This window comes from Schistocerca piceifrons, chromosome 1 (assembly GCF_021461385.2).
Source record: "Schistocerca piceifrons isolate TAMUIC-IGC-003096 chromosome 1, iqSchPice1.1, whole genome shotgun sequence".
NCBI lineage: Eukaryota > Metazoa > Arthropoda > Insecta > Orthoptera > Acrididae > Schistocerca > Schistocerca piceifrons.
In genome coordinates this window covers 215,375,614-215,402,880 of record NC_060138.1, presented here as the reverse complement: position 1 = coordinate 215,402,880, position 27,267 = coordinate 215,375,614, and the positions used below count along the sequence as shown (strand labels likewise).

The window sequence follows — 27,267 nt, the reverse complement described above, 5'->3', positions numbered from 1 at the left end:
TCCGAGCCAACTTATCGTGAACAAAAAGTATGTGTTACAAGAAAATGAACAGATATATTTATGTTAATGACACGAACGATTTGTTCAACTTTTACTAGGTGAAATTATCTGTCTTATTTTTGTTAATTAAAATGTATACAGTGATACAGTAGAGCGGATCGTAAACATATCATTTCCTTGGCTTAAAATTAATTAAAATTAAAAGCACGCGCGCGCGCACACACACACACACACACACACACACACACACACACACACATACACACAGAGAGAGAGAGAGAGAGAGAGAGAGAGAGAGAGAGAGAGTTTCATCAAACAATGATTTCTTTCTGGTGCATTCTCGTGTGTTGTCTCCAAGCTGTCGTATTTTAGGTTTATTTTCTTTGTAACTTAAAATGTTTTTTTCAACAGTCTTATTCCATCAGCTGATTATGTTGCTGACTAATGCGTACTCCTCATCTTGGTTTTCCTTTCGTACTTTTTCTCGAGAGTCACGCTCATGTAATATTATCCACTGACGAAGTTAATGAAGTAGTGGCTTCAGATTCGAAAATGAGCGGAAGAGCTGAGTGGTAAATAATGTAACACTCCAATATAACCAGGACGAGTGAGGGTTCGCATTCCGGGAAAAGTGGCCAATTAAATCGAATTCAGGGGTGTTTCTTTCGAAAAGATTGCGGACTATATCCTCCCCCACCATTTTCCGATCCCTCTCTGATGATCACACTTTCGACTGCAAGTTAAGTCCGACTCCCCTTTCCTTCCCCCATTACATCTATTAGCTGACGCCTCAAGCACTGGATGCAGCACTATACTTTGATACTGCGAGGTCCTCCGGTACTGGGGAAGCTACTTCCTAGTTTTCTAAGTGAAGTGGCTCAAAAATGGCTCTGAGCACTATGGGACTCAACTGCTGAGGTCATTAGTCCCCTAGAACTTAGAACTACTTAAACCTAACTAACCTAAGGACATCACAAACATCCATGCCCGAGGCAGGATTCGAACCTGCGACCATAGCGGTCTTGCGGTTCCAGACTGCAGCGCCTTTAACCGCACGGCCGCTTCGGCCGGCTCTAAGTGAAGTGGTGAGTGTAATAGTTTCACTTACACACGTTTCGTAATTTTTGTGCTTTTCTGACGAAAATGTCAATGACACATCTGTGAAACAAGACTAAAATCAAGTTCGAGAGGGCAACTACCGACCTAGGAAATCTTTTATTCAACTGAAATTGAACAATAACAGTGTTTTACAAATGTAGATCCGTAACTTAACTATTATCAGTATACTGTTCAAATTATTAGTACTGAACAAGGAATTAATAATAATGCAGTATTATGATAAAAAGGCTGATAAAAAGGAGTAAACATTTTGTGTCAAAAAATGGTTCAAATGGCTCTAAGCACTATGGGACTTAACATCTGAGGTCATCAGTCCCCTAGACTTCGAACTACGTAAACCTAACTAACCTAAGGACGTCACACACGTTCATGCCCGAGGCAGGATTCGAACCTGCGACCGTAGCAGCCGCGTGGTTCCGGACTGAAGACCCTAGAACCGTTCGGCCACAGCGGCCGGCCTAAATATTTTGTGTCCGCAGAAACAATTTTTTTTTAAGACAACATAAATTGTTTTTAGTTCTTCTTGCAGAGCATTTTCTTTACATTATTTTAAATTTTACGTGAACTGCTCTTAGATGTAAAATGTTGAAATTAAACAACAGGAATGAAACAACTGCTACAGGGTTTAAACTAGATGTAGAAAATGTGTTCACGATGATGGTATATTAAGAGTCGAAACGCTATGAAAATATTACTTCGTACATTTGGTTCTTTCTTAAGCTAATGAAGTAAGATTTTCAAGTTTTCCACTGTGTGCTTAACTGCCGTGAAGGTATTCTTGCCATTCCTCGCTCTTGCCACTAGCAATGAAATGATATATGGAATTATTCGCCGGGAGACCCCATCTGGGGTTGTTCGACAGTCTAGCGCAAGTCTTTTTATTTGCCGCAACTTCGGTGACATGCTCGTTGTTGATACTGAAATGATGATGTGGACTACACAACATCCAGTCCCCGAGCGCATTATATCTCCGATCTGGTCTGGATACCCCTACATGACTGTCAGTCGCGCTGAGCACTCAGTTGCGGAGGCGGACTTCTTGTCTGCTCGGCAGTGTCAATGTCTCCTCGGCATGGATTTCGGACAATGCCCAAAGGCTCACGTGCCGCATGCAGTGTCATAACGGTGTGCGGCGAGGCACAGGTAAGCACGTCGCGTCGGCCCACGTGACAGGCGAGCGCTGGCAGAGACCTCTAGCGTGTCGCAGGAAATGTTCGCCTGTCGCAGGACTGCCGGTCATGGCGGAATGCTCTACCGCTGTCTCGCACTACTGGACATGCCTGCGCGTGTGTTTAACGGTAGCGCGTCTCCTTACAGAAAACGGCGGTCCAGCGGTGCTTTCTACAGCGGTCGTCGAGTGGCAAGCTACTTTTATACTAGTGCGTGTCAAGCAACCGTCAGAGATGCACTTAGTTTCCTACACTCACGCTTTGCATAAGGGGCAGTCAAATGAAAACGGACACATGGGGAAAAAGTAAATAAACTGTTAATTGTTTCAAAAGCAATCACCGTAGATGTCAATATATTTATCCCACGGTGAGACAAAGCAGTCGTTGCCTTCATGCAGAAATGTTCGCGGTTGCCTACGGAACCGTGATTGTACTCAGGCGGGCCCACATGCTGCGGAGGTTTTTTCGAGTACGCTGCAGAAATTGCGCGGGGAAGCCATTATACATCCTCTATATAATCTCGATCTTTCCACACGCCATTTCCATATTTTTGGAGCTCTGAAGAGACATTCGAGTCCGTCGATTTGCTTAGAACGAAGAAATGCACGCCTCGGTACAATGGTGACTCTGCAGACAACCGCAAACATTTTTCTCTTAAGGCACTGACTATCTTGTATTAACAATTAAGATTACTTTTGAAATGTATAATTTACCTTTTTCCATCTGTCTCGTTTTTATTTGACTGTCTCCTATAATTACGAAACGGCAAAACGGCAGGGGCGATCCTAGAAGTCGGTGAAAGGGGGCGGGGGGGGGAGCTAATGGGGGGCGGAGAGGTTGGGAAACTGGAATATTGCTTAACAAGAGGACAACTGGGGTCCTCCGCCTACAAACTGGTAAAATTTCATCAGGTTGCCCTCCATGGTAAAATTTGGTTTTGTTGAAAGTAGTTTTTGATAACTGTTTTGGAGTTTAGGGTAAGTAACGTATATTAATAAATAATAAGACGCCCATTTTAAGTTAAATGATATTTATTGGTTTAGATAGTGCCGCTCTTATTCCTTTGTTAAAATGTGTTTGAAATACATTGCAACCTATATTGCTACATAATTATAAAAAAAAAGATTGAATCTGTTGGAGTAATATATTTGCTGATTTCTGAAGTCATTTTACCCAGTGTAGTTTCGGGTAAAATGAGCATTTTATGTGAATCCCTTAGTAGAACTGTAGACCTCGGAAGCTGCCTTAGGAATTCCAGCTTTATGCTTTGGTGACAGAGTTCTTAACATGTCGCCTGTAACTGTAGTTTATGCAGCGGACAGTTAGATGAGAGAACAGTCTTTGACAATCTCGTTAAATCAAGTCAAAATTGCTTGTTTCACATCCCTCTTATTGTCCTCCAATTTCAGTACAATCTGTGCTTATTTAACTACAGCAGAACATTCCCAGCGGCCGATGTTTTCACAAGCAGTATGCCGCCAGTCAGTCGAGAAAGGTTACAAGACAGAATTAATAAAAAATAGGGAAAAATTAAGATGGTAGTTTTAATAACAGGTGTTCTACATAGTCTCCCGCCACGCAAGTATAACGAAAAGAACGCTCATACAAGCACGAGAGACTGTCAGAAGAACCATTCTTTAGGTTGTTGTTCAACTTCAGTGTCATATTGGCTTGAATATCTAAGTGGTCAAATCGTCGAGCCTTCACGTGAATATGTGTGCTTTATCGTTTTGTGATAGGTTCATATTCATAACACAAAATCTCGTCTATCATAATGATTTTTTCCGGAAAAGAATTGTCCGACTTCTGCATTTCACTCAAGTCGCGGCAGGCATCCACACGCCGTTGATTTTGTTCAAAAGTTAAGGAGTACGGAACAAACACTGCACACACTTTTCCCACCTTCAAAACATTCCAGAGAATGTCATGAATTCTTGGTTCAGAGATGTTGCTCTGCTTGGTGACACATTACGGCTGCTTGTCCACTACTTAACACTGCCTCTTCGCAACTGAATAGTCTAACGTAGACCTGTTGTTCACAGTCGTTAGTCCACGCTGCCGTCGTAATTACTGCGGTGACGTCGTTTGTTCGCCAAGAATAAAATCAGTCTCTGATTTTTTTGGCGGGTGGTGTAAAACTGCCTTCAGGCGCAATACTGCAGATAAGTATGTAGCAGATTGCCTTCAAGTGGTTTACTTTGTTTTGTTTTGATCCACGAACACGGGACTGAAAGGATTGGGGAAGGTCGTAAACAGTTGCTAGCAGTAAGCCTGCCATTCTCGACGGTCGCCGGGACGCTTCCGCGCTTGACGTCCGCGTAAGGAGGGTGGGCAAGGACAATGTGGCTTGCATTCACTCAACAGAAGGCCGTGTCATTCGTTAATAGGCGGGAAGGCGAGTGCGGTCGTAAACGCACGGTTCAAAACGGCGGCCACTCGCGTGTCCGCCTGCCTGAGCGAGAAGAGACAGAGGTCCATTCGAGTGCACAGATGGCGCTGTGGGCTGCTTGACTCACGCCGTGGACCTCCGGTAGCATTGGCGAACCGTATGACGGAAGCGCTCCCTCGCTATGGGGGTGTCCTTCACAGCCATCACCACCGTCATCTCATCATCATTATCATCAACAACAACAACATCATCATCATCAGCATCATCAGCATTCATGGATTAGGTTCGACGACATACTTGCTCTGGCTTTAGCTTCTTAGCTCCATGGTTTATTCGGCCGACTTGCATTCTTACCGTTTTGGCTGTATATTACATTGGTGCATAAGTTCATTGCGTTTTTCCATAATATTAATAAACACAATAGCTATACAGAAAAGAGAGTTTAGTCACCAATAATACGTTCTCCTTCACCGTTTACAACAGTCTGATAACGCTGGGGTAACTTTTCGATTCCGCGACTGTAGAAATCACATGGGTTTGAGGCGAAGAACTCGTCGAACCATGTTCGGTCCGCATTTTCATCCGCAAAGGTTGTTCGGTAGAGAGGGGAAAAGATGAAAATCTGATGGCACAAGATCAGGCGAATAAGGTCAGTACGGAATGACTTCCCAACCGAACTCATGTATAGTGTTTTTTGTCAGTCCAGCAGAATACGGGCGGGCGTCGTCGTGGATTAGTATCATTTCACGTAGTCTTCCTGGTCTTTGTTCTTGGACTGCGTCTGCAAAGCGTTGCTGTCAGTTAAATGTCAGCAGTGGTGGTTACACCTCGGGTGAGCAATTGATAGTACACCACACAGTCGCTAATCCATCAGATCCGTGACATTATCTCCTGTGGTTGCGCTCAGATCTTTGTACGGGGAGTTGCTGCTTCGTTTGGGCTCAGTCATTCCTTTCTTTTCCTTATGGTAGCACAAAGAGACTATTTCTCGTCACCAGTAACGATACGGAATAGAGATGGTGGGTGCTGCTCACGAGCCAGTTGATCCACATATGGCCATCCGCTGATTTCTGGGGTTTTGCTTTACTACAGGCAGTAACCCCCCCCCCGTTTTTGTACCTTCCCCGTTGCATGCAAGTGTCGTACGATGGTGGAATGGGCACAGTTCATCACATTTGCCATTTCTCGGGTACACCGACGTGGATCATTGTCGATTAATGCGTTGAAACGATCATCATCAAACCCCGGAAGTCTCCCTGAACTAGTCAAAACGGTCCTGCTTGAAACAAAAAACCCAGTTCTTGCAGTACTATGTCCAACGGCATTATCCCCAAACACGGCGCAAATATTTCTGGCTGCCTCCGCTGCCGTCACCCTTCTATTGAACTCAAACAGAAGAATATGTCGGAAGAGTTCCAATTTCTCTGTTTGGCACTCATTTGCTAGCGTTCACAGCTCGACTCAGAATGACAAAAGTAAACTCAAATAGCAACAGTGAACTGCAGATAAAAAATGGCAATCGATAAATAAACCTATAGCAACCGGAATACCAACTTGGAAAGCAAAATCGCTACTAACTTATGCTTTTTTAGGACATCTGCCTTGTTGCATTCTGTTTAAATGTTCTTTCCTTTTCAGCTTGCATGTATCGACTTTCTCTGCTGCTGAAAATATTTTAAGCTAATTCCTAATACCTTCATTCCGTAATCTATCTTCTAGTTGACATCCTTCAACTGATCTTGGGAATTTCATTTTCGACTTCACTATTATATTTATGTCTTGCTGTCCAGGCCTCAGATACATAAATTGGCACTGGAACAGTTAGTGTTTTATAGAATTCTAGTTGCATTTCGCTAGTTGTCTTTTTGTTTAACGTTCTTTCTATTGTTATGGAAACACCTTGAAATTTTGCTGTGTTATTTTTTATATCTTTATCATAATCGAAAAAAATATCACAGCTCAGTTAGTTAAAATGACGCATTTGCTCAATTATTTTGTTTTTTACCACTACTCGTACTTTTGGTCACACCTGCTTTTTTTTCTCGGAATGACGTAACTTTGGTCTTTATATGGATATTTCCAAATTATAATTTTGACCAATTTCGTTTAGTTTAAAAATATTTTTTGTAATTATTGCTCTGAATTGGCTATTATAGTCTGGTCACCAACATACATTAATATTTTATATAATGGTCCAGTTCTATTCCTTTCTATTCCTTTGCTGTTCTTTGTTTCCTCATTCCACTTTTTAATCTCATCGTTTATATATAAACTGAATAAAATAGGGTTAAGGCAGCAACTTCTTTTAACTGCTTGGTTAGTTGTAATACAATTCTTACTTTTTTGTTCCCTGTTTTTATTACAAATGTTGTTTTACTGTAGAAACTTTCACGTCCCGTATCAAGCATCGCTGAATTCCATTTTCTTGTAACACTGACCAGACTTTTAGTTTTGGAATTCACCTGCAGTAATTTAGATAAATTAGAAGTGCCGGATGGGCCGGGTGTGATAATTTTTCAAATACCTAGACATAGTCGATAAAAACTGTGTGTGTCTCATTATTAAATTCTCTCATTTTACTTAGCGATATATTCAAAATGAATATATTACCTACTGTTATTTGTCCTTTATCGTCAGCCATTTAACGTCTAGTGCTGCCTAAACGTCCCTTCTAATATCTTCATGCATCGCGGTGTTCAGCTAAACGCAGTCAAGGGTCCGCCGCATGTTTTCTATTGCCATCTACAAACCCATAACGTCACCAATTTGGCCTACTCTTACCTTCTAGAATCCAGCAGACAACTCTCTTATTGTTAGTCCATCTAGCACTCATTCGCCTGGTTACATGGCTTATTCACCTCTATTTCATTTTCACTACTGTCGGCATTGCGTCTCCCACTCTGCTTGGACGCAGATTCATTTATTCGTTTTCCCTTTTCGCGGTAGCTCCCGACACGTGTCTCTCCACTGCTCGACTAGAAACTCTCAGTTTTTGAGTGGACTTCGCATTAAAAGCCCGTTTTAGATATGCTATTAAATTCACAAAATTGTTAGGTAAAATTCACACAAACATCAGTTTTACAGTTTGTAAGTGGCTGACTATGCCTGTGACGTAATGAAACCAGTCAATGAAGATACCCCAAGATCCAGTGTGCGAAATAATCCGTGCAGTCACAAATTTTTGTACAGTGGTAGGCGAGAGTGCCATAACAACATTCAAGATATCCTGATCGACGGGGACTGAGTGGCGGGATGACCGTGCGTCTGAAGGTCACTTGTGTGCTTTTTCTTGAATAACTCGAAAACTACGCCTTCTAGAGAAAACGAATCACAATACAAAATTTAATTACCTTAAACTTCGTATAAAAAAATCCTATTCATATTTCCTGTAGGACTAATAGTTAGAATGTAGTGAGCAAGAGAAAATGAAAATATGCTGCGTGGTTTTTGAAGGCCAGATACGGAATTGTGAGTTCCATAAAATGTCATCGGTAGGGACAGGTGAGTCACCCTTATATTTGCTCATTAGCTAAACTCCAAATTGACCGTCCAAAAGCTATGTATACGGAGTGCGCCTGTTTGCTAGTGAAATCTGCTTCGTCATGAGGCTCACCGCCTCTCGCAGACCCAAGAAGAATCTCCGTAGCTTTCACTAAGTTCTCCGTGTGCGACGAGAGCAAAAGTCCGCTCGTCTGCCGTATGCTGCTCCGCTCTTGCGTCACCACGCCATGTGTGCGTTCCTTTGCAAACGTGAAGTGTGTAATCGAACGTCGTCGCGCTGGTGTAACGCGCTCGGCTCGTAACCACTAGCAACACAAAGCAAATCATGACCCGTCCCTCCCGGCACTTCTAATTCCTCTAAATTACTCCAGGTGAATTCCAAGGTGGTTCCTCTGACAATATTACATCCAATACCTTGCATCATCCTTTTCAGTATTCAACGAATACTTTTGCTCTGTCTTTAACGAGTTCCAAGGGTTTCCTGACCCAAAAAAAAAAAAAACTAAGAGCTGAAAAAATTGATTTTCGATTGTAATTCTGTGGGTGACATTTGTGGTTGTGTATCTATCGCTGTGGCTGAGGAATGTATATTCGAGGAGAAGACACTTCAATCCCATGTGATTTTGACGAAATCATTACGGGTGAAGCGGGCTTGTGGGCTTCCTTAGCCCATGACTTCTTTCTACATCTGGCTCTGCCTCTAAGGCTGCGTTCACAGTAGCACCAATATGGGTGGATTCCGCCGATGACCGACATCGACCGAAGACGGCCGATATTTTCAAATCAGTACGCCACTACCTGTGCGGTCACAATGTAACCGATCTCATCGCCCAAACGTACAGATTTCGGACGACTGTTGGTAAAATTCAAATCAGTTAGTTTTCTTCGGCCATATCGACCGACACTACGCGAAACATGGACTGTGAGAAACTTATCAGTTTATTCGAAGTTGGTCTTTGTGGTATCCGCCGGCCGGAGTGGCCGAGCGGTTCTAGGTGCATCAGTCTGGAACCGCGCGACCCCTACGGTCGCAGGTTCGAATCCTGCCTCGGGCATGGATGTGTGTGATGTCCTTAGGTTAGTTAGGTTTAAGTAGTTCTAAGTTCTAGGGGACTGATGACCACAGTAGTTAAGTCCCATAGTGCTCAGAGCCATTTAAACTATTTTATTTTTCGCGAAAAAGTAACAGCTATATCTTTTATTTACTGCTAAGATTGAAATTGCAGGTTTATTGGAAACCACAAGCAGACAAAATCTTTATCGGAAAATGTAAGTGTAAATTATGACCTGAAAAAAATAACTTGTGGAAGGATGGTGTAACTTACATTTAGAGTTACTGTTATGGATCTTCTTTGGGTTGTGGTAGTTGAACAATAACTGTCTACAAATTATTATTACTGCTTACTCGCATTTTGAGGGTAGTAGGGTGTGATTCTGTTTCTGTTACGTGAAGTGGTTTGCAAACGTGGTGAATCTGTTTCCACTTATCAGTGCTTCTCGTGCTCAGAGTATCTTATTCTAAACTATATGTTCGTCTTTCACATTTATACTGAATGCCGGTCATTGAAGGTTAAATGACATATGTCTGCACAACTGCAAATAAACTCAGTAAAGCAGAACGTTTGTAATCTTGCTTTCCAAGGTCACCACGAATCATCTCGAATGTGTAAACCCAAAGACCTATAACGGAAAAATTTTCGGATAACGAAAGCTAAGTTCGAGTTTTATAGAGGTGCGATTCGAACTCTATTCAAAAATCATATACTCACATTAAAGATGTAGTTCTGTCTCAAATAAAACTGGAATACATTCCTCGATGTTTGACAAGTGGCGATTATATCTTTCCAATATTTAGGCCTATTTACATTCTGAAAAGTACAATTTCAACGTTTTTATATGTTTTTGGATGTTATTTACGATGCTGTAACGACTTATTTAAAAGCTGATTTTTTCATTTTTGCATCCCACATACTACGAAATATGAAACCATGTTACTTCCTTTCTCAAATCCACTGGGCAAGTGTTCAAAGGGCAGTGAAGTTTCCACTACTAGAATTTGATTTTCTAAATATATTGCTGGTATTGCATTACTTTTCACTGTTTTTAGAATAAAGTGAGTTGCTGCGAAACTGCAAATCAACCTTTCATTGATTAAATAATACTTCCTTACTCACATACAAATTTTATTCATACATCATTTACTTTTATCCATACATCATTTACTTAAGCATTGTATGCTCATAACCTCATTGGTAGCACCATTATACACATCCTACGCTGCAGCATAAAAAAACTGTGCTCGTAAGAACGTATTTTGGAGAGATCCTTAATATGATGTAGCATTGAAACTACATATTTTCGTATTGCACACGTATAAAATATGTGAAAAACATTAATTACAGCATGTTAGCTTCATACGTGCGGCCGCTTCTGACGCCAATGGATGGTAGGAGAAGGAAAGTGGCGTCAGAAAGCTAAACAGTTTTTAATTTTTGTGGCATGGCGTTTTTCGCCTTCATCTCAAACATTCGTAAAATTTGTCTGGTAATACCAGTAATTGAGGGTTGAGTATACAGTACACGCCACATTCTTTTCGAGACAGATAAAGCTCATTTGCATGCATCCGGCATGTTTTTAATTTAAAAAAAAAGTCCTGTTTTAGCACTCGCCTGCAAGTCTCCAAGAGGCGTCGCGGTATCCGTTAAAATCTAACTTACTTCATATGTATAACATATACTAACCAAACCTAACCTCCTGGAACACTCCAAAAACTGGCGAAGGAGATCGCACGCACCATGACCAACCTATCGGCCGATACCAGCGGGCGACCTCTGGGGCACCGACAACGGTTGTTAGGCACTGTCGGCCGACAGCGTGGCCATAGTGCGTCCGATTTCCTTCCTCAGTTTTTGACAGGATCAAGAAGGTTAGGGTAGATTAGGTTAGAATCTATTCTACGTATGAGGTAGGCTAGATTTTAACCTCTTGAGGTGGGGTGGATATCATGACGCTTCTGTGCTTGGATACGATTGTTGCATAGCAGCGCCGGCCGGAGTGGCCGAACGGTTCTAGGCGCTACAGTCCGGAACCGCGCGACCGCTGCCTCGGGCATGGTTGTGTGTGATGTCCTTAGGTTAGTTACGTTGAAGTAGTTCTACGTTCTAGGGGACTGATGACCTCCGATGTTAAGTCCCATAGTGCCTCAGAGCCATTTCGTTTCATTTGCATAGCAGCTTCTGCTATTATAGAGACGCCGAATGCATGTGAATGAGCTTTCCTCCCTCGTAAAGAACTTGGTGAGTGCTATGCACTCTATCCTCAGTTACTGGAATAACCAGAGAAGTTTTACGAATATATGAGATGACGGGAGAAACGTTTTGTTATAAAAAGTGTATGTTAAATCTTATGGGACTTAACTGCTAAGGTCATCAGTCCCTAAGCTTACACACTACTTAACCTAAATTATCCTAAGGACAAACACACATCCATGCCCGAGGGAGGACTCGAACCTCCAGCGCGACCAGCCGGAAACGTTCTGTTATATACTTGAGATAATTTGTGTTGATCTTGAAAGGCAAGTTATTAACATTCTGCTTTGCTTATTGATTTAAAGTTGTGCAGACACACGTCAATTGACCTTCAATTTCTGTCATTTGGTGCACCAGTGAAAGACAAGCATAAAGTTACCATAAGATGCTCTGAAAGCGACTTCATATTAACAGAATTATTATCCTACTGGCTTAAAACGCAAGTAAGCAGTAACAATAATTTGTAGACAACTAATTACAGCCTACCACAAAAAAGATCCAGTAAAGTAGCTATAAGCATATAAGATACGCCAGACTTTTCGCTTGAACAAATTATTTTTTGAGGTTATAATCTATGGCTAAAATTTCCAACAAAGATTTTGCCTATTTGATGTTCCGAATGAACCTGCAACTTCATTCAATGGATTCCGAATTATATCCCGATTATGATATTTTCATCCTCAGGATGCCACAAACTCACTCGGACTAATCTTATCAGTTTCTCACGCACCATATATCGTGTGCGAGAACGTCGGTCGATTTTACCGAAGAAAATAAACTGATTTGAATCCCACCGATTGTCGTCCGAAGTCTGTATGTTCGGTCTGTAAGGTCGGCTATAGTGTAACCGCGCACATGGTGGAGTATTGATTTTTGGCCGATGTCGGTCGTCGGCGGATTCCACGTATATCGGAGCGACCGTGACCGCAGCCTGATGGCTCCATGTCGACCTAACTTAACACCCTTTATCCTTCCTACTTCCTTTCCGTGTTGAATAAAACATCGTAAAGTAGTTGACATTCTGCACCGAGGTTGTACTGAGTATCTTCTCATCGTGAGAGTACTATCGTTCGTCATTTTTTTTTTTTTTTTTTTTTTTTTTTTGTAAATTAAATGGAGTCAAATACAGAGTAAAGCGGCAAGATAAGAATCAGCTTAAAGCTTAAAGTAAACATTGTGACATTATTTGGCCATTTTATTGTATTTTAACCGGGAGCCTAGAAACGACGGAGAGGCTCCGTCCTTGCCGCAGCCGCCGCGGTTCACAACCCCACGACGACTACCGCAGCCCACTTCATCCCTCCGCCGCCCCACACCGAACCACTCTTTCAGGGTTATTGAGCGGTTCGGCACCAGGTCCCCCTCCCCCCCCCCCCCCCAGTGAACGTCTCACACCAGACTAGTGTAAGCCCTGTGCTTGCGAGGTAGAGTAATGGTGGTGTATGCGTACGTGGAGAACTCGTTTGCGCAACAATCGCCGATATAGTGTAGCTGAGGCGGAGTAAGGGGAACCAGCCCGCATTTGCCGAGGCAGATGGAAAACCGCCTAAAAACCATCCACAGACTAGACTAGCCAGCTCACCGGACCTCGACACAAGTCCGCTGGGCGGAAACGTGCCGGGGACCAGGGGCTCCTTCCCAATCCGGAAAGCCGTACGTTAGACCATACGGCTAACCGGGCGGGTTTCTTTGGCCATACTGTTCAAATGAGTGGACTCTATGAATATCATGACGGTAGAGAGCAGAAGTACAAGGACGGTATTTTCCTGGCTGTAGCAAAATGAAGAAATCGATTAGTCTTATTATTAACCAAGTTCGTTTCTCATTGTTGTCACGCTTAAAAGGCGTCCGATGTTATCTGTCGAAAAAAGGTAAGCACCGCCGTTCTGGCCACAGACGGAGTAATCTGGCCCTACCGAACGCCATATCATCCTCTGGCATGGCGTGGCATCATCGAGGTACGGAAGGGGGGGGGGGGGTTCAGCACATAGCTCTCCCGGCCACTGTCGGGTTGGCAGACCTACTTATCATTCAAGAAGCTCCTCAATAATACTGGCATCACGATGTTGAGCAGGCATCGTTTCAGTCGTCCCACTGAGGAAAAATCTCTGGCAGTACCGGGAAATACCTGGATTCCCCGCATGGCAGTCGGTTGGCTGACCCTTCAGCTACAGAGGCCGACTATGTTGTTTTTTTTTTTTTTTTGGGTCTGTTTAACTGAATCCGTACAAGTTATAAAAATGGATGTGGGTACGTGTGTGTTCCACACGTCCCCTTAAAACACTGGATCGATTGCAACCAAACTTGCTACACAAATTCCTTACTGTCAGGCAACAAATGCTGCGGGGGGAAAGAACCACCTACCTACCATAGTTCAAGAGTCCGATGTCATAAACAATAAGATGCGTGAAAAATTGCCATACCACGCATGACGCTTACATTTATTATTTATTTGACACAAACTCCATTCGCAATACATTTTGTAGGCAGTATTCATACACGTCGCTGAACGTGCCTACAAAATTATATCACTGCGTGGCACTTATATCAGGAAATGTAATGCCGTATACACTGAGATATGTGGAAAACTCCCACATCGTGCATGACTTTTACATTTATTACTGCTTTGATACTAACTATTTTCACAACATATTTCGCAGACAGTATCCACATACGCTGCTGAATGTACCTTCACAAATACACTCCTGGAAATGGAAAAAAGAACACATTGACACCGGTGTGTCAGACCCACCATACTTGCTCCGGACACTGCGAGAGGGCTGTACAAGCAATGATCACACGCACGGCACAGCGGACACACCAGGAACCGCGGTGTTGGCCGTCGAATGGCGCTAGCTGCGCAGCATTTGTGCACCGCCGCCGTCAGTGTCAGCCAGTTTGCCGTGGCATACGGAGCACCATCGCAGTCTTTAACACTGGTAGCATGCCGCGATAGCGTGGACCTGAACCGTATGTGCAGTTGACGGACTTTGAGCGAGGGCGTATAGTGGGCATGCGGGAGGCCGGGTGGACGTACCGCCGAATTGCTCAACACGTGGGGCGTGAGGTCTCCACAGTACATCGATGTTGTCGCCATTGGTCGGCGGAAGGTGCACGTGCCCGTCGACCTGGGACCGGACCGCAGCGACGCACGGATGCACGCCAAGACCGTAGGATCCTACGCAGTGCCGTAGGGGACCGCACCGCCACTTCCCAGCAAATTAGGGACACTGTTGCTCCTGGGGTATCGGCGAGGACCATTCGCAACCGTCTCCATGAAGCTGGGCTACGGTCCCGCACACCGTTAGGCCGTCTTCTGCTCACGCCCCAACATCGTGCAGCCCGCCTCCAGTGGTGTCGCGACAGGCGTGAATGGAGGGACGAATGGAGACGTGTCGTCTTCAGCGATGAGAGTCGCTTCTGCCTTGGTGCCAATGATGGTCGTATGCGTGTTTGGCGCCGTGCAGGTGAGCGCCACAATCAGGACTGCATACGACCGAGGCACACAGGGCCAACACCCGGCATCATGGTGTGGGGAGCGATCTCCTACACTGGCCGTACACCACTGGTGATCGTCGAGGGGACACTGAATAGCGCACGGTACATCCAAACCGTCATCGAACCCATCGTTCTACCATTCCTAGACCGGCAAGGGAACTTGCTGTTCCAACAGGACAATGCACGTCCGCATGTATCCCGTGCCACCCAACGTGCTCTAGAAGGTGTAAGTCAACTACCCTGGCCAGCAAGATCTCCGGATCTGTCCCCCATTGAGCATGTTTGGGACTGGATGAAGCGTCGTCTCACGCGGTCTGCACTTCCAGCACGAACGCTGGTCCAGCTGAGGCGCCAGGTGGAAATGGTATGGCAAGCCGTTCCACAGGACTACATCCAGCATCTCTACGATCGTCTCCATGGGAGAATAGCAGCCTGCATTGCTGCGAAAGGTGGATATACACTGTACTAGTGCCGACATTGTGCATGCTCTGTTGCCTGTGTCTATGTGCCTGTGGTTCTGTCAGTGTGATCATGTGATGTATCTGACCCCAGGAATGTGTCAATAAAGTTTCCCCTTCCTGGGACAATGAATTCACGGTGTTCTTATTTCAATTTCCAGGAGTGTATATCATTGCACGCCACATAGGTCCAATGATACGGTGTCGTAAACACTGAGATGCATGAAAAACTGCCGCATCATACATGAAGTTTTAACAAGCTTATTCTTTACTCATAAGACACTCATACTGTCGAGTCAAGGAAATTCCTGACGCGTAGCAGCGCTTTCGACAGCTTTCAACTGTGAAGCGCAAGAGGCTATAGGCGAAAATAATAGCCGTTTATAGAGCCATCAAGAGGCGTTACCGCAGAGAAGTTCACAAAACCGCGTTGCAGAGACGCGAAGCAGATGCGCTCAGTGTACTGAAACTGTCCAGGACGTTGTACTTATATATTTGTATATTTTGCATATTTCTTCGTACGACTGTTTCGTAATTTCAGAGGTATTTTCATGAATACATGGAACTGAAATTTTTTCGGTTTTACTCTAAAAACATAGCTCATTTTTTGTTTTTGTTTCTAATAGAAAATTTGCAAAGTGAATATCCGGGCAATACCGGGTTTGTCAGATAGTTATACTATAAATCTACCCCTAGGTATAAAGAACCATGTCCAACACTGTTCACTCGTAACTGAATGAACTTTATAAATTCGCAATGTACAGAAGAAAACAATAGAACTCGCAACGCAAATAGCTAAGGGTTGTAAGTTGCTTTATGATTTTTCCTGGAAATCCATCATGGTTGCCAAGTCACACAGAACAGAGTGGATTAATGAGCGCACTTTGGAATGGCAACTGCACTCATACAGCGTCTTAATTGAAAAACGCCGGCGCTACGTGATCGGAGGGAGGTTATTACGGAGAACAGGTTTGCTGGAAAAGAACATACACGGCTGTTCACGAAAGTAGGTTGAGTAGTGGCGTGACTAAGGTATGGCAGCTTTTTTTTGTAGTACGTTTGACTTGGGTTGCAGGTTCGCAGCATCGTATGAAGTGGTCTGAATGGTTTCAATGACCAACAGAAACTTTGAGTAATGTTTGCTTATTACTATTCATCACCGAATAGAAACGTATTGCTTCATTTCAGAATGGCTGTCGCTAGTGTTGCGACCATACTAATTAGCATCGAAGAGGCACAGCAAGGCAAGCTGTGGATTCGCCTCCGCCGAAAGGGGCAAAGGCACAATCTTCATTGGGCAAGGTGATACTGAATGGTTCAGGCACTACCATGGTGTGGTGCTAACAGATCGTCCTCACAAAGGGCCACACCTTCACTAGAGTTACTACAGAATCTCCGGACGAGGTTGAAAGAAGTGTCCAGGATGAAGTGTCGTGGGAAGTTGTCCAAGAGCGTATGTTTGCTCCACGACAGCGAATCAGCTCATCTGTCAAGTTCTGCTTCACTCCTACGTACTCTCTTGACACGGAACCCAACGATTTCTTCCTCTTTCCTCAGATGCAGAAACTAGTGCGGGACAGCCATTTTTGCCCGTTGTCAGTTGCGCATTCTCTTTTCAGTCGAGTCTGCAATGGCTTTTGCTTCCTCAGCATTCAATACGTGAATGTAATTCACTGACACGAATTGCCCGGGAAGGAGCGATAACAGCCCGCATTACATATCTGTTAATGGGGTTGCCTATTTGCAGGCGCGAACTAATTCAATGCGACAGTACTGTAGACAGGATTAACAAAGCAGTTCCAAGAAGCACAACCTACAGGTTCAATCTGTAATTATAGGACTTGTGCAAACCATTAACAGGCTTCCCTTCACCAGTGGGACATTGATATACAGCAACAATACACAGCTAACTCTCACTGGTTCTGTGAGAACCTACCATGGAGCGCTTAAATTCCAATGGTAGTGAAAGGGTCAACGGATGTCCTACCACCCTGTTCCTTCTTCTGCTCAGTGTTTTCCACACGTTCCTTTCCTCGTCGCTTCTTTAGAACATCTCATTTCTTGTTTTATCAGTTAATGTCATTTTCAGCTTCTTTCTAAGGCTCTCTTCTTCTATGGTTTTCTGGGAACCCACGCTGTAGTAAAACACAATGTTGTGGTCCATTCTAGGCTTTTTCCTCGAATTAAGACCTAAGTTATATACTAGCGTTCGTTTCCAAACAAACAATGCTCTCTTTGCCTGTTCTGGTCTCTTGATAAATTCGGGCTGCATCGTCCGACGTGTTGTTTCACTTCAAAGGTAGGAGGATTCCTTAACTTTTCAGGCTACTTGGTCCTCAATTTTTATGTTGTGTTCATCGGTAATCTGGTTTCTGCTACTCCTCTTTACCTTCGTTTTTCTTTTGTTTATTCTCAGACCACATTCTGTGCTCACTAGATCTTTCCATTCAACAGATACAGTAGATCCTCCTCACTTTCTCCGAGGATACCAATGTCATTACAAAAATTTTCGTTGATATTCTTTCACAACGGATGCTAATCACACTCCCGAAACTTTCTTTTCTTTCAGCCATGGCTTCTTCAGTGCAGAGCCTGAACAATAGCGGAGATATATTGCTTGTTTTCAATGCAAGACTTCTCTCCTTGGGTTTGTTTCTTATTATTGCACCTTAGTTTAGATAGTGTAGGGATGCGTCTTTGCTGGCCGGAGCGACCGAGCGGTTCTAGGCGCTTCAGTCTGGTACCGCGCGACCGCTACGGTTGCAGGTTCGAATCCTGCCTCGGGCATGGATATGTGTGATGTCCTTTGGTTGGTTAGGTTTAAGTAGTTCTAAGTTCTAGGGGACTGATGACCTCCGCTGTTAAGTCCCATAGTGCTCAGGGCCATTTTTGATAGCGTCTTTAACAAACATACAGTTTCTTCAAAAGATACGATGGTGTTCAATCCAAACTCTGGGTTAAAGTTTGCCTTACTTTACTCCGTTTTGTAACTGAAATGGTGCTGTACCGAACAACGGAACTCACTTCGATCACCCAGCAATCATCTTCCGGTTAATGTTGTGCACAACATTCTACATAAAGGTAAGGAGAGCTTGACTGCAGACTGGTCCGGCAACTGTCGTCGTAGGGAAGCTGGACAGGAGTGGAAGTGATTAGCGAACAAGTTAACACAATAAACAGAAGATTTACTTAACTTGTACGGGTTGTTCAAAAAGTCTCTCCGCAGTCTTCAAAGTTGGCGGTAAATACACAGTTTCAGTTCGTCAAACATTTAATTCAGTTTTCCCGGCGACAACAGTCGTACATCGCGATACTGTGCGAGATTTGATTAACAAATTTCGAAATACGGGTTCAGTGACAGATGCACCGAGAATTGGTCGTCCTGGCGTTTGTTTCTGAGGATAAACTACTCGATATTTCCGATAAAATGTCCATGAGTCCGAACAAGTCAGTAAGAAAACGCCCAGGAAATGATGTTAGTGTCGGAACGGCCCACACAGCTGTAAGGAAAAAATTAGAACTTTTCCCATGCAAAGTAACAGTCGCGCAAGAACTGAAAAATACTGATCATGGCAAGATACTGCATTATTGCCAATTGTTCAAAAATTTCGTTCAACAAAATGGAAGGGATATTCTTAATGAAACGTTTTTCACTGATGAGGCGTGGTTTCATTTATCCGGGTACATGAAATTCTCGTATGTGGAGTACTGAAAATCCATTGTGTATTCATGAGGAACCACTTCATTCTGTGAAAATAGGAGTTTGGATTGCAATTTCTACACGTCGGATTGTGGGTCCCATATTTTTCAACGAAACAATAAACGCACAACGATACTGCAGTGATATTCTGTACCCATTCATAGAAGAACTTGTGTTAAGTGAAATACCAAACAGTTATTTTCAACAAGATGGTGCAACCGCGCAAACAGCTCGCGTTTCAATGACACTCAGTGTTGCTGATGTTTTTGGTGATCGCATAATTTCACAGGGACTTGGGCCTCCACACCGCCTGACTTCTTCTTCTGGGGTGCAACGAAAGCAACTGTCTATAAAAACCGTCCAAAATCCATCGATGAATTGAAAACACCAATATCCACTTTCACTGCATCTGTACAGAAGAAATATCACAGCTTGTGTTTGGAAACATGATTAGACGAATTGAATTGAGTGTTCAACAACAGGGATGACAATTATAACATTTAATGTGAAAATTTGTAAGTAAAAATGAATATTCAGTAAATTAAAACTTGTATTTCACTGAGTTTCATTTCGGTATATTCACTGCGACATACGGCACGAGCGGCTAACAATCATACGGCACTGCGGAGAGACTTTTTGAACACCCCGTATTTCTCCAAGCATATGGAGACTCATTACAAATAATGCAGCAAGAAACAGAGCGCGGCTATCACAGGGTCAACTGGGAAGAGGCTCGTGGAACTAAGCACTAACGAGGGTGTCGTAGAGGTGAGGATGAGCGGCTGCCGCCATCCGTCCTATGTCGCGGCGGCAGAGGCCGGCCATACTGCAGAGCCGCTGGAGGCGTGGCTAGCGGACACACACTATGGGGTCCACCATATGCCACGCGACCACTGTCGGCGTCAGACGGAAACTTGCAATTCCGTTGCTATGAGGCCTGTGGTATGGTATCAATACGTGATACCACAGCAAGCAATGATGGTCCCATTGATTTGTCAGCGTTAGTCAGGTATTGTTGACAACACAGTGGAAACATCTCATCAACTGCTCGCAGCAAGTTCCTGTAGTCTGAATATGATCTCAGGCTAGTTGTAAACGATTACGACATTGTGAAATGCTCTTGTGATTGTGACGTAACAGGTTTAAAAAGAAATACGAAACAAAGGAGTAGAGTCAAACAATTACATAATCTCCATGGACAATATATGACTGTCTCACATTCATTCTTCTGGCATTACATCCTGCTGCATCATACATTAATATACGGCATCAGTCCAAAAAGTTACTATACTCATTTCATTCCTGGCATACAGGCGACGTCACCGCGGTAATTTCAGGCGCTGCTTGAACTAGCAACCGTAAACAGATGTGCATTCAACCAGTCAGGTGCGAATAGGCCGTGTCAATTAGTGGGCGTGTAAACTTAGCATGTCAACGTTGTTGTGTCACAAATCGAAGTAGAGGAGCATCTCAAAATCAAATATTTATGGCATTCTCCAGAACTTTTTGAAGAAAAGAAACGTGCGCGCAAAGTTTATGCTGCACATCTTGACTCTCGAACGAGAACAACACTTGGACCCCTGACGCAACTTAATTGAAATCCAAAACACGTAAAAAAATTGGTGTTATCAATACGAACATACCACAGAACGACAAATCGCAGAAATTCAAATGAAGGTCCAATCCTTTGACGACGAAACCAGCATTCAAGCCAGTCTGAAGCTCAAGGTGTACAACATCCCAAAGAAGAACTTTTCTAAAAGTTTCATGAACGTTCTGTGCATTGCAGTCATGTGGGGGGCGGGCTGGATATTAAGAACACTTGTACCATTAAAACCACAATCCTAACGTTGCCCTGTTTTGTATTAATCGGTCTCGTAACTTTTTGGATTGATGGGGTATGTAAATTATTTGCATTGATCCTCGTGGGTTCAATATGCCTTAAAATGTTTATAAAAAAAGTCATAGTTCCATCCCTGAGAGCTGCTAGGAATACTTCCTTATTACAACAGATATTTATTATCACCTCTTAGCGGTGGAACTACGACTTTGTCAAATACTTACGGCCTGCGAGGCACCATCTTCACAAAATACAGGGTTATTCCTATGCACCTCTGGAGTCTGGAGTTTTAGGAGAATACACGATAACTATAAGACATACAGAGAAATAACAGGTAGCGAATATTTATTTAACCTGATCTGATTAGAGCCATCGGGCCCCCTCTTACATCGGAGCAGGGTTTCACGCATACAGAAAATGATTTGAGTGCCTGAAGTGTGAGTATGTGAGTAAATAATACTGACTATGAACTTATAAAGTAAATAGTGACACACTTGTACTACTGCAGCTGCTGCCACCTATAGTGACAATAATTCCAGTTATAAGTGTAAAAGAAAGAATGTTTTCTGATATAACGAGCGCTGGAGAAAAGCAATTTGAGGAGACTGCACCAGCTAAAAATACTGGGAAATTACGAGGACTGGAAAGGAAGATTTAAAAGTGTAATGAGTGCATACAAGTACAATGGTCTTCTGAAGGTGGAAATGGTGTTCAGTCCTCCAACATAATGCGTGAGGTTATTCCAAAGTCGTGTTCTTGCTACTGAGGATTTCGAGAAAGTGGCTCAACGATGGAGTGAGACAGAAAGGATTTTGCACTGATGTTCCCGGGCGTTTCTGCTGTGTTGTTCAGGTAAGAGCTTTAAGGTCGAGGAGATACATGAGAGACAGTGTTTCTTGATAAGACAGTAAGAAGACAGAGGGTCTGGAAATCTATGCGCTTGTCTGCGCACAGTCAGGATAGCTGTGGATACAGTGGTGAAATGTGATCAAGAAGTCGAACATCACAGATGTAATGAACACAGGCGTTCATAACCAGTTTCAGACGACACCTTGAGCTTTCCAGAGAAGGCTACCTTTTTCAGCTCAAGCTTTTTATATTTTTGTAGGTCATGGAGAGATGCTGATGCCTTCCTGCACACTGCGGATATGTGCTCAGTACAATTTAGATTTTCATCTATTGTTACCCCTAGACTCTTTGCTGAAGGGGATAAGTTGATATTTGTCCCGTTTAGGGTTAAAGACGCTAGGGGTTCCCGATATTTCTGGCTAATGAGCCTAGAATGACCCACCAGTACTGCCTGGGTTTTGGACAGGATGAGCTTTGACCCTATTTCTGAGACCAGTTTGTAGTGCACACAGGTCGGTTCTCAGATTATTGATAGTTTTCTTCGGTTTTACAGGTTTTGCACTTAGATATAAATGGAGGCCATCAGCGTACATGTGCTACTTGCAGTAGGACAAACCTGATAACATATTATACATACAGTGAAGAGAGTATAAGAACTAACACCGAACCCTGGGGGACGCCTCGTACAAACTGCCACTACTGTGACTTTATGTGCCGAACATGACACATTGCTGGCGAAACATTAGGGATGAGCGAAACCATTGCAATGCACTTTGAGAGAAAAACTGAGACAAAGAGGACAAAACAGATGACATATCATAAAATAGAACGCGCAGTTTCCTAAGGGGGAAGGTGATTCAGAACATGTATACACATCATTGACTCCGTATTGTCTCGTCGAATTAGTTCACGTATGCAGACAGGCAAGCCAATAAACAAATTTCCAAAGTGGGATGATGTGGCGCCTTCCCGGACAACTCGTGTCAGCGACTTCAGCGACGTGTTGATGTCTGTCTCGTCATAAACGGCGCCCAGGTTGAGCACATACAGCTTGGATAGGTGCTCTGTCCACTCATATGTGTCTGTTTTATGTATGCCGTCTTCTACAACCACAGAGGTACATATAAAAAGCCCTGTTGTCTCAAAGGCGTACACCTGCAGCTGCAATTTACGTAACGAGAGCAAAGGCGCTGTGAAAGTACTGACAGAGAAAATTAGTAAGAAGTATCCGAACGTACCATAGACGTAGTGCGAGCGAGAGCTGACGCACTTCGCCGCACTCGCTGTGCAGAAAGTGGACCAGCTGCGGGTGCCTTCTTGCACGTCTTTTTGCGCGTCGTCAGCTGCACTGGCCCTACCTTTCACGCCGCAGGCCGCAGACGTCCGCTTCTGGTCCACTGAGACTTCTAGCCCGGTTTTGCGAGCTGTCGCTTATTATTTTCCATTGCGGGGGCGCCTGGAGAGAGCTCGCTGTCGGCCAGATGCAGATGCAGACGAAGATCCGCTTTCCCTGGTGACGCCTGCCGCCCACGCATCTCGCCCCCGCATGTCCCCTCCCAGGCGCCGACATACTGAGGAACTTCTGCGCAGCGTAAACTGCGCATCACTTTGTCTCTCCTCTCAGCTAAGTCTGGAGACTTAATACAAACAACAGTGCGGTTTCTGCAATATCTCTATCTGCAGTGCAGGCTTTTAGTAAGCAGTCTGGTGTCGCAACGTTTATTTCAATATTGCCTTTTTCGACTGCAGACAATGTATCTATCCCTATTAAAAAGTTAACTCGTCAGTTTTACGAACAAATCCTTTCCATAGGCGGAAGTTGCTTTGTTGTTGTGGTCTTCAGTCAGAAACCTGGTTTTTTAAAGCTCTCCATGGTACTCTATCCTGTGCAAGTCTCTTCATCTCCGAATAACTACTGCAACCTACATCCTCCTGAATCTACTTGCTCATCTCTTGGTCTCCATCTATGATTTTTGTTCCCTACAATTTCCTGCAGTATTAAATTGGTGATCCGTTGATGACTCAGAATGTGTCCTGTCAGACTATCCCTTCTTCTAGCCAAGTTGTGCCACAAATTTCTTATCTCCCCAGTTCCGTTCACTTCCTCCTCATAAGTTACTTGGTCTACCATCTAGTCTCCAGCGTTCTTCTGTAGCACCACATTTCGAAAGCTTCTATTCTCGTTTTTTCTTAATTGTTTATTGTCCATATTTCACTTCCATACATAGCTACACTCCATAGAAATACTTAAACGCTTCCTGACACACAAATCTATATTTGATGTTAACAAATTTCTCTTCTTCGGAAACTCTTTTCTTGCCATTGACTGTCTACATTTTATATCCACTCTACTTCGGCTATCATCAGTTATTTTGCTGCCCAAACAGTGAAACTCATCTACTACTCTATGTGTCTCGTTTACTAACCTAACTCCCTCAGCGTCACCTGATTTTAATTCGACTGCATTCCATTATCTATGTTTTGCTTTCGTTGATGTTCGTCTTATACCTTCCTTTCAATATACTGTCCACTCCGTTCAACTGCTCTTCCCTGTTCTTTGCTGACTCTGACAGAAACACCATCATCGGCAGGCCTCAAAGATTTTATTTGTTCTCCCTGGACTTTAAACTTTTCTTTTGTTTCCTTTACTGCTAGTTCAATGTACAGATTGAACAACATCGAGGATAGGCTACAAGTACGTCTCACTCCCTTCTTAGTCACTGCTTCCCTTTCATGCCCTCGACCCTTATAACTGCCATCTGGTTTCTGTATAAGTTGTAACGAGCCTTTCGCTCCCTGTACGTTATCCCTGCTACCTCCAGAATTTTAAAGAGAGTATTCCAGTCAACAGTGTCAGCTATAGACGTAGGGTTTTCCTTTCCTTAACCTATCTTCTAAGAGAAGTCGTAGGGTCAGTATTGCTTATTCCCTGTAACTGACGGGTTAACTGAAATAGGAGCATGAACAGCTGGAAACCTGGAGTGTGGAAGTAACAATATCCTTTTTTAAACCTTATATTATTAAACCTACGAAAAATGTGCGATTGCATTTGGTATCTCTTCCAGGTTTCCTCCAGTCTGGACACATGAGCGACATTGATCCTTGAGCATCTTCATGGCAAACGTTGTTGTTAACAGTGGCTGAATTAGTTATTGCCTAACTCCAGCAGTCTCCACATCTGAAACCTCTTTCTCCTTCGCCTCCTCTTCCCTTCTACATACCCTTTTAAGACTGTTTTATAAAACCCTTCTTACTGCTTAACATGTGTCCTATATAACTTTTCCTCCTTTTTTTTACACTTATCAACTGTCTCTCTTCTCCCACTCTTCTCAGCACCTCTTCATTTTCACGCTATCCATTCAACCTTTTTTTTTTTTTTATTCTTTTCTACGTCCACGTCTCAAAACCGCCCCAGCCTTACAGCTGAACATTTCGAGCAAAACATTTTATCAATCTTTTCCTCAAACCTGTTCCCATATTGCTGCAAAAAACTCTCGCATGCTTACGAAGTGCCTCTTTCGCCATTGCTAACTTGATTTAATTTCTTTGCTGCATTTTAAGTAACTTTCTGTTTTGCTTTCTATGTATTTAAAGCTTTGCACATATTCTAATGTTTCTTCATACAAGATTATTTACATCCATTTATTTTCTCTCAGCCCCGTTACTTTCACAGTATCTAAAAAGTAAGAATGATAAAAAAGATAATGCACTTCAGTGCTAGTGATCGTGTTGACTATTCTTATATTAAAACAGAACACTACAACTACCACTCAAAATACTCAACATGATACTTGAAAGAAAGCTTTTCAGCTGTCTTGAATCCTAACAATTTAAAATTTTCGATTTCATTTATTATGTTATGGACTTGTGTTAATTAAGTATATCATTCACGAGAGCAATGCGTCATTTTTGCTCAAATGAAGCGGCAATTAGACTTTGTAAACCGAGCACTGATGTTACCTACCATCCATCATATTTTCCAGCTCTAAGTTCAGAACTTCATGTCACTCCACAGGGAAAAGTGCGCAGGAGCGAAGATCGGCTAAGACCTGGTCATGGGACTGGATCTCTGCTTCTCTTATGGCAAATAATGCATCGATCGTACATTAATATCCAAATGAGATGATACCACATCCTCAGACAGTAAGATGCACCGTCTATAAGAACTGTGGAAGAAAGAACGCCAGATAACCAGTGCTAGCCAAATGGGCTGGCAGCAAATAACGTCTGCTTAGATGATCATGTACTATTCCACGCCCCAAGTTGATAATCTTCGATAGCGAACGTCACATGGGGTGAGCGTGACGACGTTCTTTCTGTGGCGTAATGCTACAATTGCTGAAGATGATCATTTTTCATTAGCAGCTCATGGCAGATCTGAAATACGATTCAGTTTCGTCCGTGACGTACCATTGTGCTGTCAGAGGTCCTTCAATTGCTATTAACCGTGACCTGAAGTCATACCGGATGGCTCCTTGCAACATGACGCCAGGAATAACACCGCTGTGTCTCTCCAAAATATCGGAAAAATGGGACCTCTGCCCAGGTCGCTGTCAAACTCACTAACGCTGGTCATCCTGGGTAATGGAGAACCGTGATTCATAGCTGAGCAGTGAAACGCCGTTCATCGGTAGTCCATGCTTCCTGGACAGGGCACCACTCCAAAAGCAGCCGTTTATGTTGTGCCGTTAACGGGAAACCTCCTCATGAGACGATAACTCCCCATTTCAGTTGCTGCTGGTCTCTGACCTGTGGTGCGGGATGACGCAGAATGTTGCACGGAGTCCATTACTTGCTGTCAGATGGCGGCGCATATGCAAATGGGTTACAATGTGGTTGGTGAACAATACGGAGATCCTCCCTCGTGGTCAAAAGCGGTCAACCGTAACCTTGACGAGGAGTATGCTTCTCCTGACATTCTCATGCTGTCCAACATCGGGTGCTCACTACATGCGAATGCCCCACAGATCTGGATATTGCATGATTCGACCAGCTGGCGAAATGGAGACTTATTATGAGGCCCATTTCAAGCCCTGTCAGGTGCTGATAATGCTGTCTCATACGAGAATATGTCATCTCTGAGTCTTTCACAATAATCGCTTAACATCAAACGCTGTTCGTGCCTCTTACACACGCTTCAAGACTTCGTAACATGAACATCACTAACGAACTCTGGTGGCCGTTCTATCACTCACAGAGAATTGCAACTGTATAACGATTTACATATCCGCCGATAGTGTGTACATGAATGAAGCTACACTCACATCCGTCGGTGTCTTCTGGGTGATTCACTTTTATTTGTCAGGCAGTGTGTAACAAGGAAAACAGTGGATCTAGAACTGAGCCTTGTGGAATCCCCAGCTTCCTTTACACCACCACAGTATCTCAGACCCAGGATTGCTGAAATTTTGTCCTCAGCGTTGCATTATACTCTGG

At 43.5% G+C, this 27,267-nt stretch overlaps 1 protein-coding gene across 1 annotated transcript in view; it reads left to right on the top strand.

Annotated features, from left to right (window-relative positions):
- Positions 1 to 27,267, top strand: part of LOC124784992 (atrial natriuretic peptide-converting enzyme) — a 265,876-nt gene that overhangs the window by 141,586 nt on the left and 97,023 nt on the right. The gene's annotated exons all lie outside the window — the stretch shown is intronic.